The sequence below is a fragment of the Eschrichtius robustus genome, chromosome 11 (assembly GCF_028021215.1).
Source record: "Eschrichtius robustus isolate mEscRob2 chromosome 11, mEscRob2.pri, whole genome shotgun sequence".
In the NCBI taxonomy this organism is placed as follows: domain Eukaryota; kingdom Metazoa; phylum Chordata; class Mammalia; order Artiodactyla; family Eschrichtiidae; genus Eschrichtius; species Eschrichtius robustus.
The window spans coordinates 82,734,712-82,754,499 of NC_090834.1; positions in this window are offsets into that span (position 1 = coordinate 82,734,712).

Below are 19,788 nucleotides of genomic sequence, written 5' to 3' on the forward strand. Positions count from 1 at the left end.
GGGAATTTATGCAAAAGAAGGAAACACATGGAAAAGCTGAGTGACACTGAGGGTAATTTCTCTGTTCAGAATTTAAGCTAAGAAACAGGAGGCACTTTATGAACAAAAATACCCTTTTATGTTAAATATCATTTTGAGGATAGATTTGAATCAAAAGTTCTTGCAATGAAAATGTGATCCGTTCGGACTAAATGGCTTAGAACATACCTCTGTGTCTCTGCACATACTTTTCCAACTGTCTGGACTACTCTTCCCTACCACCTTTTATGCCAGGAAAACTTATCTTCCTCCTTTCACCTCTCTTGTGAATCCTTCCCTGATTCTCCCAGTCAGGCTTAAGCACCCTTTCCTCTGGCTCCCAGTGAGCTTTACATAAATGTTTGTATATTCATCTATTTAATCTGTCAATATTCATGAGCACCTACTGTGTGCCAGACACTATTCAAGGCATTGGTAATACAGTGGTGAGCAAGACAGACATAAGGGCCCTCATAGAGCTAATGGTCTAGTGGTAATATCGGGCATTGATCAAGTAGTCACAGAAGTAATTAATTACAAATTGTGGTAAATGCTATAGATGAAAAGTCTAAGAAGATACAAAAGCATAAAATAAGAGAATAGGACTAATTTGAAGGGAGTGGGGTTCAGCCTTCCTTGAGGAATTGACTTTTGAGTTGTTTGATGAAGAATGATATACAATAATGGTACTTTTGACATCAACAGAAACTCTTAATCTAACAATAAAGAAATTTTTTATCTCACAAATCATGAAGTCCAGGAATGAGGCAGTCTCCCCACTTCACATTTCCTCAGTCCCACTCCTCTGTAGATCTCTTGCTTCTGCCTCACTTCATATGTGTGCTTCATCCTCAAGTTGGTAAAATGGCTACAGAAGTTCCAGGCATCACATCTAGAAATGGCTGTGTGAAAAGGAATAAAAAGTCTGATATTTTTCTTGGAAGCAGAGAAAGTTTTCCTAGAAAGCTCTCTTTCTTGGAAGCAGAGAAACTTTCCTAGAACTCCTCCTACAGGCTTCCTCTCATGCCTTCTCAACCACAATTGTGTCAAATACACTCTCCTAAACTAGTGACTGACAAAAGAAAATGAGATTTCCATGTTTAACTTAGATGAATCAGGATCTGCCCTTGGACAGGGGAGGTAGTCTCTATCACTGGTGCAGATGGTTGTGTGGAGAAGAGCAAATAACTAAAACATCAGGATGAAGATTAAGGTTAGATGATGTGTAGGCAACCACCAGTGTCTGCTCTAGATAGGAGAGACTTGTCTAGGTGAAGGAGAAAAGCAGGCAAGGAGAGCATAGCAGGCAGAGCAAAAAGAGTAAAGGCTCTGATCTGGAAGGCAAGATGGTACCTCTGAAGAAATAGATGAAAGCCATGAGTCTAGAAGCTGAGTAGCCAACCAACAGTGTCCAATAGATTTTACACTCTTTAGACAGAGATATTTTCATTAGTGTACCCCCAGTGCCTAAGTATGTGGAATAAATGAGTGAAGCTAGGGCATACTAGTACTCTCCATTTTACATCCTAGGTCACAACCCCAGAGCCTCAGTCATCTAGAAAAACCTCAGTTTTTGTGCCAGGTGGGACCTCATTTTTTTCCCCTCTTCCACTTGTATAACACATTTTTCTATGCACGTAACCAATTTTAGCCTCAGAAGCTTTTTCCTTCTCTACCAGGGTCAGTCCATTCACCAATTTAAACATCCCAGCAGGAAACTTTCAGTTTTCAGACCAGCATGCAAGGAGCTTCAAAGCCCTTGCTCTCTTTACAACAAGTAAAAAGCTAAACAAACTGAAAAATCAACAACACTTCCTAGATCCATCAAACAAGTGAAGTCACAGGGCAAACTGCTCTGACAAACTCTACAGACAAACAAGCAAGTACAGAAAATCACAACTTATCAGAGCAGAAACTTCCACAGCACCAATGCCAGGGTAGGAAACCCTAATTTATAATTGACAAATTGCTAGAGGCTCAGAGTGGACATATCTAAGAGGGAAGATCTCTAGGGGACCCCAGTCATAGGGAGGCCCTCACAATTTTGTGAGTTTTACCTTCAGGAGCTCTACAAGTTCTCATAGTGAATATCAGAGAAAATTCCCCTGCTCTTCCAGCAGGGGGAGGGAAAAGGAACCATTTTAAAATGTGCCAGATTATTCTGTTCTTAACAAGGCCTGCCCTCAGTGGAAACTATGTTACCAGAGCCTAATCTGTTGGTGCTATATCGATCAGAGCCTAACCTACCTGAGGGAAAGGAAACACAGACCTCCATACCCCTCCAGCCATCCTGTCTCACCTAAGAGAGCGAAACTGAGATGTACTGGTGAAGTTCACAGTCCAGGGGCATAAGTTCACCAAAAGACTGAGAACTAATCATAGGACTATGGAACCCTATCCTCACTCACCATCTTACCACTACATTATTAAAGGCCTATTTACTAGTTTCTTTTACCTAGTGTATCATGACCACATTTCAACAGAAAGTTACAAGGCATCCTAAAAGATAAAAACACAGTTTGAAGAGACTGATCAAGTATCAGAACCAGAGTCAGATATGGCAGTTGGAATTATCAGACCAGGAATTTTTTAAAGTTATGATTAATATGCTAAGGGCTTTAATGAAAAAAGGAGAAAACTTGCAAGAACAGATGGATAATATAAGCACAGAGATGGAAATTCTAAGAAACAATCAAAAATAAATACTAGAGATAAAAAACACTATAATAGAAATGAATAATATCTTTGATGGGCTCATTAGTAGAGGGGACACAGCTGAGGAAAGAATCTCTGAGCTTGAGGATATGAAAATAGAAATTTCCAAGAGTATTAAGTAAAGAGTGAAAGGAATGAATAAAAAGAGAACAGAATATCCCAAAACTGTGATACAACTACAAAAGATATAACATATATGTAATGGAAATAGGAGAAGAAAGAGAGAAAGGAATAGAAACAATATTTAAAGCAATAATGACTAAGAATTTTCCCCAAATTAATGTCGGACAACAAACCACAAATCCAGGAAGCTCAAAGAACACCAAGCAAGATAAATATCAAAAAAACTACACACAGTCATATCATATTCAAACTTCAGAAAATCAAAGAAAAAGAAAAAATCTTGAAAGAAGCCAGAGGAAGGAAACAACTTACCTATAGAACAGAAAGGATAAGAATTACACGTGACTACTCCTCAGAACCCATGAAAGCAAGAGATTGGGGTGAAATATTTAAGGGGTTGAAAAGAAAAAAAAAAATACTAAAATTCTACAGAATGCAAAATTTTCTTTCAAAAATTAAGGAGAAATAGAGACTTTCTCAGACAAACAAAATTTGAGGGGATTTGCTGCAAGTAGTCTGCCTTGCAAGGAATCTTAAGAAGTTCTCCAGAGAGAAGGAGAATGATATGTCAGACACTCAGGTCTACAGAAATAAAGGAAGAGCATTGGAAAATGGATAAGTGAAGATCAAATAAAATATTCCAGCACCTGGAGCAGCAGGTAGGTCCTCAAGTATTTGGTTAAATTAATCCCTCAGCCTCTGTCTCTGATGACAGTCCACTTTTTACTAGATTCTTTTAGTCAGGACCTGAAACAATTTGATCCAATCATCTTCTCACAAAACATTTTTCTTGAATCTAAGTAGATAGCACTGAGTGTTTTCCATATTGATAATGTTGATACAGGGCTATAGTATTAGCCTGTTGATATCAGACTCTAGTCATTATATTGTAAAACCAAAGAATCTTACTCTCTCTTTCATGGACTTCTATGTCCAGTGATTTGACTTTGAGAATTACATGAATACCCTGAAAGTATATGTAAAAGTCTGGGTGTATTTATGTTTGTGGTATGTGTGCACATTTTTCTGAGTCAAAGGATCATAATTTTATCAGATTTTCATAGATCACTTAGATCCCTTGTAAAAATTAAGAAACTATTCTTATAAATTCTCATTATGTCCTTAAAAGAAAAAAATATATAATCTCTTAGGCGATTAGTCTTTTACAACTTTTGAAAACACTTTCAATCTATTATCTTATCCCCCCAACAGCTCTCTGAAAAAGGCAGAAATTGTTCTACCTTTTTCCCAGTAGATAATACAGCCTTCTCATCTTATTTAGTAGAACACTACATCCAAATGAGATGAGTTTGTGTTCATCTTTACTTTTTCAATACTACCAGTTAACAGAAAAAAATTCAGTCCCATAGAGAGTTGTTAGTCTTTACCATAGGTAGCTTTGACTATCCTTTTTATTTTTACTAAAGAAACCAATTATTATGTTATTGTTTTGTTATTACAGAACTGAATTCTTTTGATGAAGGAGATAAAAGACCTATACTCGGAAAACTGTAAGACTCTGATGAAAGAAACTGAACACAACACAGATGGAATGATATACCATGTTCTTGGACTGAAAGAGTTAATATTGTTAAAATGACCATACTACCCAAAGCAATCTACAGATTCAGTGCAATCCCTATCAAAATACCAATGGCATTTTTCACAGAACTAGAACAAATAATTTTAAAATCTGTATGAAAACACAAAAGACCCTGAATAGCCAAAACAATCTTGAGAAAGAAGAATGAAGCTGGAGGAATCATGCTCCCTGACTTCAGACTGTACTACAAATCTATAGTAATCAAAACATTATGGTACTGGCACAAAAACAGACACATAGATCAATGGAACAGTACAGAGCCCAGAAATAAACCCACACACTTATGCTCAATTAGTCTATGACAAAAGAGGAAAGAATATACAATGGAGAAAAGATAGTCTCTTCAAACTGGACAGCTACATGTAAAAGAATAAATTTTCTCATACCATATACAAAAATAAACTCAAAATGGATTAAATACCTAAATGTAAAACCTGAAACCATAAAATTCCTAGAAAAAAACATAGGCAGAACTCTTTGACATAAATTATAGCAATTTTTTTGGATCTGTCTCCTAAGGCAAAGGAAACAAAAGCAAGAATAAACACCTAACTAAATCTAAAAGCTTTTACACAGCAAAGAAAACCATCGACAAAACAAAAAGACAACCTACTGAATGGGAGAGAGCATTTGCAAATGATCTAACAAATAAGGTGTTAATACCCAAAAATATATAAACAGCTCATACAACTCAATATCAAAAAAATAAACAACCCAATCAAAAAAATAAACAACCCAATCAAAAAATGGGCATTTTTCCAAAGAAGACATACAAATGGCTAATAGGCCCATGAAAAGATAATCAACATTGCTAATTATTAGAGAAATGCAAATCAAAACAACAATAAGATATCACCTCACACCTCTCAGAATGGCTATCATCAAAAAGACCACAAATAACAAATGTTGGGGAAGATGTGGAGAAAAGGGAACCCTCATACCCTATTGGTGGGTTGTAAATTGGTGCATCCACTGTGGAAAACATTATGTAGGCTCCTCAAAAAACTAAAAGTAGAACTACCATATGACCCAGCAATTCCACTCTTGGGTATATATCTGAAGAAAATGAAAACACTAATTTGAAAAGATACATGCACCCCAAAGTTCATAGCAGCATTATTTATAATAGCCAAGATATGGAAGCATCCTAAGCGTCCATCAACAGATGAATGGATAAAAAGGATGTGGTCTATATATATATGTAGACCACATCTAATGCACAGCATTGTGATTATAGATAACAATACTGTATTATTAGTATTTACTTGAAAGTTGTTAAAAGATTAGATCATAGATGTTCTCATTACAAAAAGAAATGTTAATTATGTGATGTGATGGAAGCGTTAGATAACACTATGGTGGTAATCATATTGCAATATATAAGTGTATCAAATCAATATGTTGTATACCTCAAACTTACACAATATGTCCATTATATCTCACTAAAGCTGAAAAAATGATGCACAATAAGTATACTGTGAACAGGTTTCGAATTTCATTTATGCTAAAACTGTAATTTTTTTCTAATTCTATTCTAGTTTTAATCATTTGAAAAAAGAAACAGATGGAGTTAACAGATGTTATTAAGGAAAATATTTCTTGCTTAAATACTGTATACTTAATATAACCATTTAATTAAATATTTGAGTAGCATTAAATGCCATTTATTTTGAGGGAAAAAAAGTCATTTTTTTTCATAGCTTTTGTTATGAAATTTTTGCCTGATGATCCCCCAAGGTTGATTTTTCAGAAATTGTTTCTCAAGTTGAAACTCTTTTTTTCTCCCAGAAATAATGAAATAATTTTCATGACACTCCAATAAGTCCTTAGATTTATAAAACAGAAAATGGTCTTAAATACCATTGAATTAGCTGTTTCCCCAAGTATGGTAACAATAATATTAAAAGTAGATTTGATTATTTTAGCACTTCAGGGATAGACTTTTTAAATTTTTAGTTGTTATATATTTTATACTTATGACTTTCTAATTATAGTGATGATTGGTTTTCCATTTATGGTAATGATATAAAGTTCCTTTTTCAAATTAAACTTAAGTAACAATTAAAAGAAAAATATTTCTTTTTTTTTTAAGTTGCTGGGATTGGGATTTAGTTTTTTTGTGTTTTCTTGTGGTTTTTTTTTTTATAAATTTTATTTATTTTATTTTTGGCTGCATTGCATCTTCGTTCCTGCATGCGGGCTTTTCTCTGGTTGCAGCAAGCAGGGGCTACTCTTCATTGTGGTGCACAGGCTTCTCATTGCAGTGGGTTCTCTTGTTGCAGAGCACAGGCTCTAGGTGCGTGGGCTTCAGTAGTTGTGGCACGCAGGCTCAGTAGTTGTGGCTCACGGGCTTAGTTGCTCCGTGGCACGTGGGATCTTCCCGGACCAGGGCGGCTCAAACCCGTAGCCCCTGCATTGGCAGGTGGATTTTTAACCACTGCACCACCAGGGAAGCCCAAGAAAAATATTTCTAATAGCACAGGTGATACTATTTTTAAGGTGATACTCCACTGACTGAAACTGGGAAAATGAGGATCATCTTATGAACAAGCAAACAGAAAGAGAGAGGAGAAATTACTTTCCATGGTTATACATAGTGAGTGACAGAGCCAGAATTCAAACACATATTTTGGTTTTCCGTTCAGTATTCTTTCTACTTTTTCACATTGTGAGGATTTCAGTTTCACATGGAATTAGGCTGGCTCCTTGCTGCTTCCAGATTTCTGACCAGTGGCTTCACTTTACTTTCCCTGTGAAGTAATCCCAGAATTGATTCAGAGACAAAAGTGAAAGGGCACAAAGGTCATTTGAGGGTCTAATAAACAAGAGAATCTAAATCAGTGCAAAACTCTCAAATTATGGAGCACGTAAAAATCACTGGGAAGCTTGTTTAAAATGCTGACTCCCGACACATCCCCATTTGGATTCAGTAGACCTAGGTCTTGGAGTCTTGATATTTAACAAGCATACCAGGCAACTGGCTGTAGGTGGTCCATGGATCACACTTTAAGAAACACTCTTCTGAACACATGGTCCAAAGGAAGCATTGCAACCCTGACTGAAAAGGCCTCTGGGACTTTTAATAGCCATACATTGTTTGCACTTGTTTCACTGTCCTCTCTCAAAGATTTCCCTTATTTTCCTTTGGTATAACAGTAGCAAAAGAAGTGTCACAGAGAGGGTCTCCTTACCCTATTCCATGTTAGTAGAGGTCAGCAACTACATCTGTATGTCAGCCCCAAGAAGTCATATTTCTTCCTCAGCCTCTTGTCTACCACACATTTTCTTTATAAACTGAACATTTCCTCGGAAGCATTTACCATAGCTGCAATACAAGGGTTTTCTGAATAACTAATTATTTGTGTTTATTTTTCTCCCTGGACGTTGTTATACTCATAATACACAGTATACCTGGCACCCAGGAGACGCTCAATGAAGGGTTGCCGAATAAACAAGCAGAGTATCACTTTGGGATACAAACTTTTGAAAATGATCCACATTTCACACTTTGTAGGTAGAAGAGAGGAAAATTTTCCCTTCCTTTTATTTTTGGAGAAAGTGACATTTCCAAATGTCATCCTGTGATATGGCCTGGAAGATACTGGTTATAAATGTTCTCAAATTGTTGAAATCAATATAATGAAAAAACATTTACCATGAGTGCAAAAATGGTGTTTTGGCTTGTTTATGTATGATGTGAGCAGTGGCACTGAGCCAAGCTTTACATTCCCTGGAAACCATATGGAAAATATCACTGTCTACGATGCTTGATGAGCCCAAATATGCTATGGTTTCTCTCCAGGAAATAGCAGTGTGCTGACCCAGCTGCTTAGTGTTCATTATGTATTTAAAAATACAAATCATAAGGTTTCCCTTTTAATACATTTATGCAGAATTACAGATCTTACCACCTGAGTTTTTCTAGGTTAAGTCATATTCAGAGAAACCTAAATCATCGTAAAGAGCTAGGTGGTGAGGAAGCAGGGTACAGAAGATGCAATTCATATAGATATGTGTTTTCATTTTAAGACATAAATCAAGCATTTCCTTTTTAATACACTTGGGCAAAATTGCAGTCCTAGTTGTTTTGAGTTAAGACATACATAGAGAGACTTAATTCTTGGATCAGTGGTGGGCCAGGGCCAGATGGAAACAGGATGCAATGAATATAAATATGCACTTGAAAAGCAACCTTATTTAGTGGTTTCTGTTTTTCCCCCATACAATTTGCTTTCAAATTTTAGGCAGTATCTTTGAAATGTGGGATTCAACCAGCATTAAAATGAAACCCTTGTGAAAGCTATCATTTAATGATTTCTGGAAAGTCCTGCACTCTTTCTTGGATACCACTGAAACCATTGGTGGTGATAAATAATGTACCTTCTTTCCCAGGAACCAAAGGAACACCTGATATCAAGTTTGCAGAAGCCCACATCTGAAGCAATCACCAAGGTGTTCCCCACTGGGATTATCTGCTGAAGAAACTGAACCAGGATCCAACTGGAAAGCCTCTTAAATGAGACAATCTAAGATACCATTTGCTTTCCCTTAGCAGCAACCACTAATAATGTAGCTTTTTAAATTAACTTTAAAAAACAATGAGGTATTTAAAAAGAAAAACAGAAAAAGGTACGATTTGCTTATCAATAAGTCAACCAAACTAGATGACCCTTACGTCAAAAGCTTATTTTTGGCAAATTTTATTTTTAATATTTTGGCATATAAAAAATGATTCAGCAAGTATATCCAATTAAAATAGGGAGCCATAGCCAGCATTAGTGACGCTGGATATGAGTCTCATCCTTGGTGATAGGACTGTCCTGAGAGTAACTGCAGCTAAGTTACTACTGATTCAAGAGCTTAATAACAAAGCCACTTTATTTATTATGGTATTGGTACTGAAATAGCCAAACAGAAATAAAAGGATGAATACCTTATTAAGTGATGATAAAACAACTGACTGTCTTCCTGGAAAAATAAAATAGAGACATCCCTATCCTAATCTAACATCATCCACAAAAATAAATTATAGATGGATAAATGACTTTAATTTTTTAAAAAGAATAAAATCTTGAAAATAAACCTAGGAAACTGCATGCACAATCTGCATTGAAAACCCAGAAGTTATAAAATAGAAATTATAGCCATTTGACTATGTAGAAAAATTTTTACAAGTTTTTTGTCTGAATAGAAAACCAGCAGGGGTTGTTGCTGGCTCCTTGCCAAATGTCAAACCTGATAAAACCATAGACATAAGAAGGAAATATGGATTCCCAGAATCATCAAGAAAATGTGAGAAACCCTGGAGAGCATGATGACTGTCTTGACCCAATTGTATAAGAAACAGATCAATGCAGCCTGGGGCCAAAGATGGTCTGAAAAGCAGTGAGAAGATAAATTGGAGAAAATCTTTAAAGTTCTCTTCTTGTTCTCGGGCTGTTACTTTGAAAAAATCATGGCCTGTCCCTTCAACACTCAAATCTACAGCAATAGCACAGACACAGGGGTCAGCTAGGTAAAATCTTGATTTTATGACAGCTCAGTAGCCATAATGAGATGAAGAATTATTGAAAATGGGTACAGCTGCCAGATTCTATCCTTCTACTCTAAAAACCCCAGGATTGGCAATATTACCACCTATAGTGTTGACATCCTCACCATGCTATTTTTTCCTAAGAGTTAAAGGAGAAGTTACCTGGTAGAGTGGCACTAAACAAGAACGATCTTATGGTGCTATGTTGTAAGCCCTCTTTCTTCCCCTCTCCTCAAACTAACTGAGGTGGACACAGACTAGGGCCTGATCTGTGGCCCTTCATTAATATTCATTTCCAGTGTAATTGTTACCCCTAGGTCAATGTGATCTCACAAGATAAAATAATAAGTCACCTGAAGATATGGGCATTATAACAGAAAGGGAGCAACTAAAGAAACAGCCAGAACAAATGGCTAATAATTTTAAATAAACATGAAAATATATATTTAAGGAGATAAGGAAAGATAGTAGTAATATGAGTAATAATAATATTCATAAAAAGAAATTAAGAAAAATAACAGATATGAAAAAACACAGTACTTAAAATTGAGAGCATAATATATGAGACAAACAGCAGGATGAATTCAGTTAAAAATAAACTAGGGAATTCATCATTAGGACAATTCAATTAAATAGAAATAAAAAGACGATATAGTAAAATTTTTAAATGAAATAGAATGACAAAAATCAGTCCCAAGTTAACTGCAATTAGAATAAATATAAATGGATTAAGCTCACAAATTAAAAGAATGGGAATTCTTTTTTAATTTAAATTTTTGGATTTTATTTTATTTTTTTATAAAGCAGGTTCTTTTTAGTTACCTATTTTATACATATTAGTGTATACATGTCAATCCCAATCTCCCAATTCATCACACCACCACCACCCCATCACCCCACTTTCCCCTCTTGGTGTCTATACATTTGTTCTCTACATCTGTGTTTCATTTCTGCCTTGCAAACTGGTTCATCTGTACCATTTTTCTAGATTCCACATATATGCATTAATATACAATATATGTTTTTCTCTTTCTGACTTACTTCACTCTGTATGACAGTACCTAGGTCCATCCACGTCTCTACAAATGACCCAATTTCGTTCTTTTATGGCTGAGTAATATTCCATTGTGTATATGTACCACATCTTCTTTATCCATTCGTTTGTCGATGGACATTTAGATTGCTTTCATGAGCCGGCTATTGTAAATAGTGCTGCAATGAACATTGGGGTGCATGTATCTCTTTGAATTATGGTTTTCCCAGGGTATATGGCCAGTAGTGGGATTGTCATTTGCCTTATGTATTGAGGTGCTCCTATGTTGGGTGAATATATATTTACAATTGTTATATCTTCTTCTTGGATTGATCCCTTGTTCATTATGTATGTCCTTCCTTGTTTCATGTAACATTCTTTATTTTAATGTCTATTTTATCTGATATGAGTATTGCTACTCCAGCTTTCTTTTGATTTCCATTTCATGGAATATCTTTTTCCACCCCCTCACTTTCAGTCTGTATGTGTCCCTAGGTCTGAAGTGCGTGTCTTGTAGACAGTATATATATGGGTCTTGTTTTTGTATCCATTCAGTGAGCCTGTGTCTTTTGGTTGGAGCATTTAATCCATTCACATTTCAGGTAATTATCAATATATATGTTCCTATTACCATTTTCTTAATTGTTTTGGGTTTGTTTTTGTAGGTCTTTTTCTCCTCTTGTGTTACCCACTTAGAAAACCTCCTTCAGCATTGTTGTAGAGCTGGTTTAGTGGTACTGAATTCTCTTAGTTTTTGCTTGTCTGTAAAGCTTTTAATTTCTCTGTTGAATCTGAATGAGGTCCTTGCCGGGTAGAGTAATCTTGGTTGTAGGTTCCTCCCTTTCATCACTTTAAATATATTGTGCCACTCCCTTCTGGCTTATAGAGTTTCTGCTGAGAAATCAGTTGTTAACCTTATGGGAGTTCCCTTGTATGTTGTCATTTTTACCTTGTTGCTTTTAATAACTTGTCTTTAATTTTTGTCCATTTAATTACTATGTGTCTCAGCATGTTTCTCCTTGGGTTTATCTTTCCTGGGACTCTCTGTGCTTCCTGGACTTGGGTGGCTATTTCCTTTCCCATGTTAGGGAAGTTTTCAACTATAATCTCTTCAAATATTCTCTCAGGTCCTTTCCCTCTCTCTTCTCTTTCTGGAACCCCTATAATGTGAATGTTGGTGCGTTTACTGTTGTACCAGAGGTCTCTTAGGCTGTCTTCATCTCGTTTCATTCTTTTTTCTTTATTCTTGTCCGCAACGGTGAATTCCACCATTTTGTCTTCCAGGTCACTTATCCGTTCTTCTGCTTCAGTTATTCTGCTATTGATTCCTTCTACTGTATTTTTCATTTCAGTTATTGTATTTTTCATCTCTGTTTGTTTGTTGTTTAATTCTTCTAGGTGTTTGTTCTTTGATTCTTCTAGGTCTTTGTTAAACATTTCTTGCATCTTCTCGATCTTTGCCTCCATTCTTTTTCCGAGGTCCTGGGTCATCTTCACTATCATTATTCTGAATTCTTTTTCTGGAAGGTTGTCTATCTCCACTTCATTTAGTTGTTTTCTGGGGTTTTATCTTGTCCCTTCATCTGGTACATTGTCCTCTGCCTTTTCATTTTGTCTATCTCTCTGTGATTGTGGTTTCGTTCCACAGGCTGCAGGACTGTAGTTCTTCTTGCTTCTGCTGTCTGCCCTCTGGTGGATGAGCCTACCTAAGAGGCTTGTGCAAGCTTCCTGATAGGAGGGACTGGTGTTAGGTAGATCTGGGTGTGGCTCTGGTGGACAGAGCTCAGTAAAACGTTAATCCGTTTGTCTGCTGATGAGTGGGGCTGAGTTCCCTGCTGTTGGTTGTTTGGCCTGAGGCAACCCAGCACTGGAGGCTACAGACTCTTTGGTGGCGATAATGGCAGACTCCAGGAGGGCTCATGCCAAGGAGTACTTCCCAGAGCTTCTGCTGTCAGTGTCCTTATCCATACAGTGAGCCACAGCCACCCCCTGCCTCTGCAGGACACCCTCCAACACTAGCAGGTAGGTCTGGTTCAGTCTCCTGTGGGGTCACTGCTCCTTCCCCCAGGGTCCTGATGTGCACACTACTTTGTGTGTGCCCTCCAAGAGTGGAGTTTCTGTTTCCCCCAGTCCTGTCAAAGTCCTGAAATCAAAACTCGCTAACCTTCAAAGCCTGATTCTCTGGGAATTCCTCCTCCCATTGCCGGACCCCCAAGTTTGGAAGCCTCATGTGAGGCTTGAACCTTCCTTCCAGTGGGTGGACTTCTGTGGTATAATTGTTCTCCAGTTTGTGAGTCACCCATCCAATGGTTATGGGATTTGATTTTATTGTGATTACACCTCTCCTACCATCTCACTGCAGCTTCTCCTTTGTCTTTGAATGTGGGGTATCTTTTTTGGTGAGTTACAGTGTCTTCCTGTCGATGATTGTTCAGCAGTTAGTTGTGATTCCGGTGCTCTATCAAGAGGGAGTGAGTGCACATCCTTCTACTCTGCCATCTTGAACCAATCTCCTCAAATGGGAATTTTTAAAGTTTTTTTAATCTAACAATATGTCATTTATCAAAGACATTTAAAAGGAAAAAAACACAGAAAGAGTGAAAAAATGATATATGAAGAAGATATGAGACAAAATAAAATTTGGCAACAACCTGTAAAAATAGTGTTTAAACCAAAAAAACCCACAAGACACAAAGGGGAACACTATACTACCCTGTGCATAGCAGTGTACACTGTGGACCACCACCAATATTCCCCTTCAGGAAAAAGACATTCATTCACTCCATTACCGAGAGTATTAGCTTCTAACAGCTCACAGCTGCGTGCCATAATCCACTAAAATAAATTAGGAATTCTAGGAAAAGTGGTTGATTCCAGAGCCATCAAAAAAGAATAATTCCAGATCCAGAGGGAAAGTACAGGTGAAGCTAGAATATCTTGTGCCAGAAAGAAAGACGTGCTTTAAGCATCATAGTCATGTCAAAGTGATATAAGAGCCAGCTTGAAAGTGTTCCACTGACTGAATATGGGACGATTTGAGTATCAAATAAATTATTATGGTGACAGATTGCGTAGAGTAATATCTGAGTCCATATTAATATAAATAAATAGATGGAGATTAATGGAAATCTCTACATTGCAACAGAATGTCAATTAATAATGTAGAAGGGGGACTTCCCTAGTGGTGCAGTGGTTAAGAATCCATCTGCCAATGCAGGGGACATGGGTTCAATCCCTGGTCCAGGAAGATCCCACATGCCATGGAGCAACTAAGCCCGTGTGCCACAACTACTGAGCCTGTGCTCTAGAGCCCACGAGCCACAACTACTGAGCCTATGTGCCACAACTACTGAAGCCTACGTGCCCTAGAGCCCACACACTGCAACTACTGAGCCCACACTCCACAACTACTGAGCCCATGCACTGCAATTACTGAGCCCACGTGCTGCAACTACTGAAGCCCACGTGCCTAGAGCCCATGCTTCTCAACAAGAGAAGCCACCACAATGAGAAGCCCACGCACTGCAATGAAGAGTAGCACCTGCTTGCCACAACTAGAGAAAGCCCACACACAGTAACAAAGACCCAACGCAGCCAAAAATAGAATTAAAAAAAAAAATGATCTTCTCAAAAATAATAATAATAATGTAGAAGGAATAATGGAATTAGAAAACTACCATGATAGTAATAACTGATTCAGATAAAAAATCATCAATTAATATTGAAACTGATGGGTGAAAATTTGTTGAAGAACAGGATATTTACATAATCTCAAAGTAGCTTCCTATAAGTTATTTATTAATTACTTATTAATACAATTTTTTATTGATTAATAAGTAAAATACTTATAAGTAGACTCTAACCTAGAGAAATCTTACAGACACCATCTTAACCAAGTAATAAAAGTCAATATCAAAAGTGATGGTTGGGGCTTCCCTGGTGGCACAGTGGTTGAGAGTCTGCCTGCCAATGCAGGGGACACGGGTTCGAGCCCGGGTCTGGGAGGATCCCACATGCCGCGGAGCAACTGGGCCCGTGAGCCACAATTGCTGAGCCTGCGCGTCTCGAGCCTGTGCTCCGCAACGGGAGGGGCCGCGATGGTGAGAGGCCCGCGCACCGCGATGAAGAGTGGCCCCCGCTTGCCGCGGCTGGGGAAAGCCCTCGCACAGGGGCGAGGACCCAACACAGCCATAAATAAAATAAATAAATAAAACTAAAAAAAAAGAAAAAAAAAGAAAATGCTCCCTATTTCACTTACAAAATTAATTAAAAAAAAAAAAGTGATGGTTCAAATAGACACCATCTGCTTCCTTATATGAAGAAATGAGAACACAGCATCATTCTGTGATATTCGTGCCCAAGGATAAAAAGTGTAAAACATTAATTAAACATGAGAAAATATTAGATAACCCTAACTGAGTAACATTCTACAAAGTAACTTGCTTTTACTTCTCAAAAATGCCAACGTCATGAACAAGGTAAAAATGAGAAACTCTTCCAGAATGAAGGAAACTAAAAAGATCACAACTGAATGCAACAGGTGATCCTAGATCCTGGAGAAAAAGGAAAGGGTGCCATTTACAAAGACATTATTGGGGCAATTGCCAAAATTTAAATGGGGTCTGGGTTTGAATAGCAGTATTATTTCAATGTTATTTGATTCTAATAGATGTCCAATAGTTCTGTAGGAGAGGGTCCTTGAAGCACTTAAGAATAATAAGGCATTAGGTTTTCAACTTATCCTCTAATGTTTGAGAAATAATAATACAATAATAAAAATTATAAATTAAATACATAGTGGAAAAATGAAAAGATAAATATAGTAAAATGTTAACTTTTGGAGGATTTGAGTTAAGATTATACAGATTTCCTTTTTACTATTCTTGTAACTTTTCAGTAAATTTGAAAGGAGAAAGGAAAGAAGGAAGGAATCTTTGAAATGAAGATAATATCTACCTTGTAGATTTAAGTAATATGTGTAAAGTGCTTTGTGTTGTGACTAGAATCTAGAAGATGCTCAATAAATGATAGCTATTTTACAGCCTGAAGCTCTCATAATATACCTATGCAGTGGTTCTAATGGACTTTTGAAAAAGGTTTCTGACAAGTTTTACTTCTCTTTAACTTAAAAGGATATTGTAACATACAGGGATATTTGAGTTATAGGAATCTTCCAGAGTTTATTAAGTGCATAAAAATGTGTACTCACTCACCATTTTCCCAAATGTTTTAGTGAAAAGATTTCTACTGACAGTCCTTTACATTCATATAATGCATATTCCCAAATGCCATCTCACTGGATACTCATAATGACCCTGTGTGTAGTTAAAATTATTGCTCCCATTTTACAGATAAGAATCTAACAAAAAAAACCCCTTATGATTACATATAATATGTAAATTATTTACATATAATAAATGATGGGCGCAATCTCATGTTTCATGATTCTAAATCTAGCATGTTTTCTTCTACTTAGAATTAATGTTACCATATTGTTCAGCATGACAGAATATTATATAACTCAAACAAATCAGTTCCTCTGAGGTGAGTAAAATCTTGCTGAAACAAGACTGGCAGTACCATTTAGAGAAGACAATTTTAAAGGAAACTAGACTATATAGGAATAAATAAATCTAGCAACAAACATGAAAGATTTAGATAAAAAGCAATGTTAACTTCACTAAAGTGCTTTAAAAGACCTGAACACTGTAGAGATACCATGGTCCTGGATATAAAGTTCAATATTATAAAAATGTCAGTTCTGTTCCAGTTAATAAATTCATAATAAAATGCAATTAGAACCATAATTCCAACTGGATCATCTATAAACTGTGACAAGTTAATTCTAAAATTTATGTAAAGATAAAATGTGTAAGTATAGCCAAGAACATTAAAAACAGAATAAGGGGAGGAAAGGGGATTCTTCCCTACCAGATGTCAAAGCAAACTGTGTTGTAGTGACAAAAACAATAGTATTGACACAAGAATAGAAGACTCTTTCATGGTATAAGATAGATTCCAGAAACATATCTATAATTTTATTTATGATAAAGGTGACATTTCATATCAATGGGGAAAAGATGATCTTTTCAATAAGTAGCATCAAAAACTATTGGCCATCCATTTTGAAGGCATTAAATTTAGACACCCCCCCACCTCATTCTATATACAAAACTAAACTCCAGATACATTATGGGGCTAAGACAAATGCACAAAACATGAACATATAATAAGAACTATAGGAGAATATTTTATAACCATGGAGGAGGAAAGACCTTCCTTGACAAGACACAAAACCTGGAAAATAAAGGAAAGATTGGACCTCCGCAAAATGTAAAACTTCTATACAAGAAACATCATCATACACAAAGACAAAAATCAGATGACGGACTGAAAGCAAATATTTGCAAAATATTTAACAAATGGCATTATAGGGAAAATATATAAAATCACAAATCATTTCTTAAAAATTACTAATAAAGAAATGGTAAAAAGACATGAACAAGCAGCTCACAGAAGGAGAAATGTGATTGGCCAATAAATATATAAACGATACTCTATCTCACTAGTAATTGGGAAATTATAAATTAAACAACAGTGAGATATTTGTATCTATCAGATTGGCAGAATTTTTTTAAAAGACTAATATCAAATAATGAGTCAGAAGTGAGGAAAAGCCTACTCTAACCCAGAGGAGTCAGAAAGACAAGGCTGGTGAGATGTGGGAGGACAAGCAGAAGTTCTAGATGAGGAAAGATGAATAAAAACAACCACGCCTCCTTTCCTGAAGCAAGGCCAAGATGAAATAGGGAGGAAGCCTCAACTTTAAATCAAAGCCAGATTTTTGTATTACTACTTGGAATTTAGCATGGTAATTAGTGCACTGAGATGGTATTTTGTGACTTGAATTGACTAGAGAAGGCACAAGACCTAAATGTGCTCTCATCCAGGGCAGGGGAAGAACTAGCTCCCCAGATAAGGACCGGTGGGAATACAAATAAAATTGCTCTATGATTACCTATGAGTTATGCTTAGTAACCATTGTATACATATATATAAACAATATATGTATTATGTGTGTATATGTGTATGAAAATATACATATACTAAAAAGATACAACTAAATTGTTGCCAGAGGTTTCCTCTGGAGAAGGAAGTGGGAAGGTGGGAATTCTCATAAATGGTGCATCTCTTTCAACAGTGGTTCTTAAGCAATTGTTACTAAATAGCAGCAGCTTAATTCTGTGGCATAATGAATTGAAAGAAAGAAGGAAGAATGATTCTGAGGCTAACAAAACCATATCTTATTCAAATAACAAAGAAGGAAAGATTCCATCCTAACTCATGCCCTCATCATTTCTCACCTGAACTGTTGGAATCAGTCAGAACTTGACTCAGTTCTTTACCCTGGTTTCTTATTGGCTGTGTGATATTGGGCAAGTTACTTAGCTTTTCTGAGCCTAAATTTCCTCACTTGTAAACTGAGCTTAAGATTGTTATATTTACCTCTAGATATTATTGTGCAGATTAGATATTATGCAAGAAACAAATGACATTATGTTTGAAAATTAGCCCAGTGTCTCAATCCTTATGCTTAATATAAATATTTAACACTGAATACTTATGATAGTACAAATACTTAATACTTATATTAAATACCATACTTAATGCTCAGTATATGGTAGCTATTGATACTGTAAGAAGTTCCTAACTGACCTCCCTACCTCTAATCTCACCACCATCTAATCTCACTATGACAAAATTTCCTCTCCAAAATAACAGTTACGTCAACTCCCTATTTTAAAATTTTCTGATGATTTTTCATTACATTCAAGATGAAGTCCAAAATCCTGAATAAACATCCAAGCCACATTTTCTACTCCTTCCCCTACCACCTATGACCCCTATACTCTACGTATAACAATTTCCAATCTCCCAAATATGTCATATGCTTTGGAACCTCTGTGCTTTTGAGTCTATCCTTCCTTCTCATCCTCTAAGCCTCAGCTTGGACATGTCTCCTCCAAGAAGCGCTCCCATTTCTTTCCATACTGTGGGAGATAGTCCTTCTTCATGGCGCCTCTGTATAACCCTCTGTTAAAATCTATTTCATTTTACCTCATATATGTAATCTCCCTTACTTGGTGGAGCCATACAAAGTGAGAGAAACGAGCATATACTGAGTACATCTAATGTGAAAAACCCTGCTTAACATTCCACATTATGTTTTTAAATTATCCTTAACAGGTAAAGAAACAGATGCTAAATAGCTTGCCCATGGTCATTGGGTGACTCAGGTGGAGAGTTGCTAGAGAAACCCAGTCTTTCTACTATAAAGTCCAGATTTCAACTCCTTGGTCTTGTACCTCTTGGTGTTCCCAGAACCTGCTACATGATTTAGTAAATACTTTAGTAAGTACTAGGGATGTAATGTACAACATGATAAATATAATTAACATTACTGTGTGTTATATATGAAAGTTTTTAAGAGAGTAAATCCTAAGAGTTCTCATCACAAGGAAATTTTTTTTCTTTTACTTTATGTCTATATGAGATGATGGACATTTACTAACCTTATTGTGGTAATCATTTCATGATGAATGTAAGTCAACTCATTATGCTGTACACCTTAAACTTATACAGTGCTGTTTGTCAACTATACCTCAATAAAATTGAAAGAAAAAGAAGTCAACCCCAAAATGACCCAGATTCAGGGATTATCAGACAATGATTTTCAAAAAGCGATTATGACTATGCTCAAGA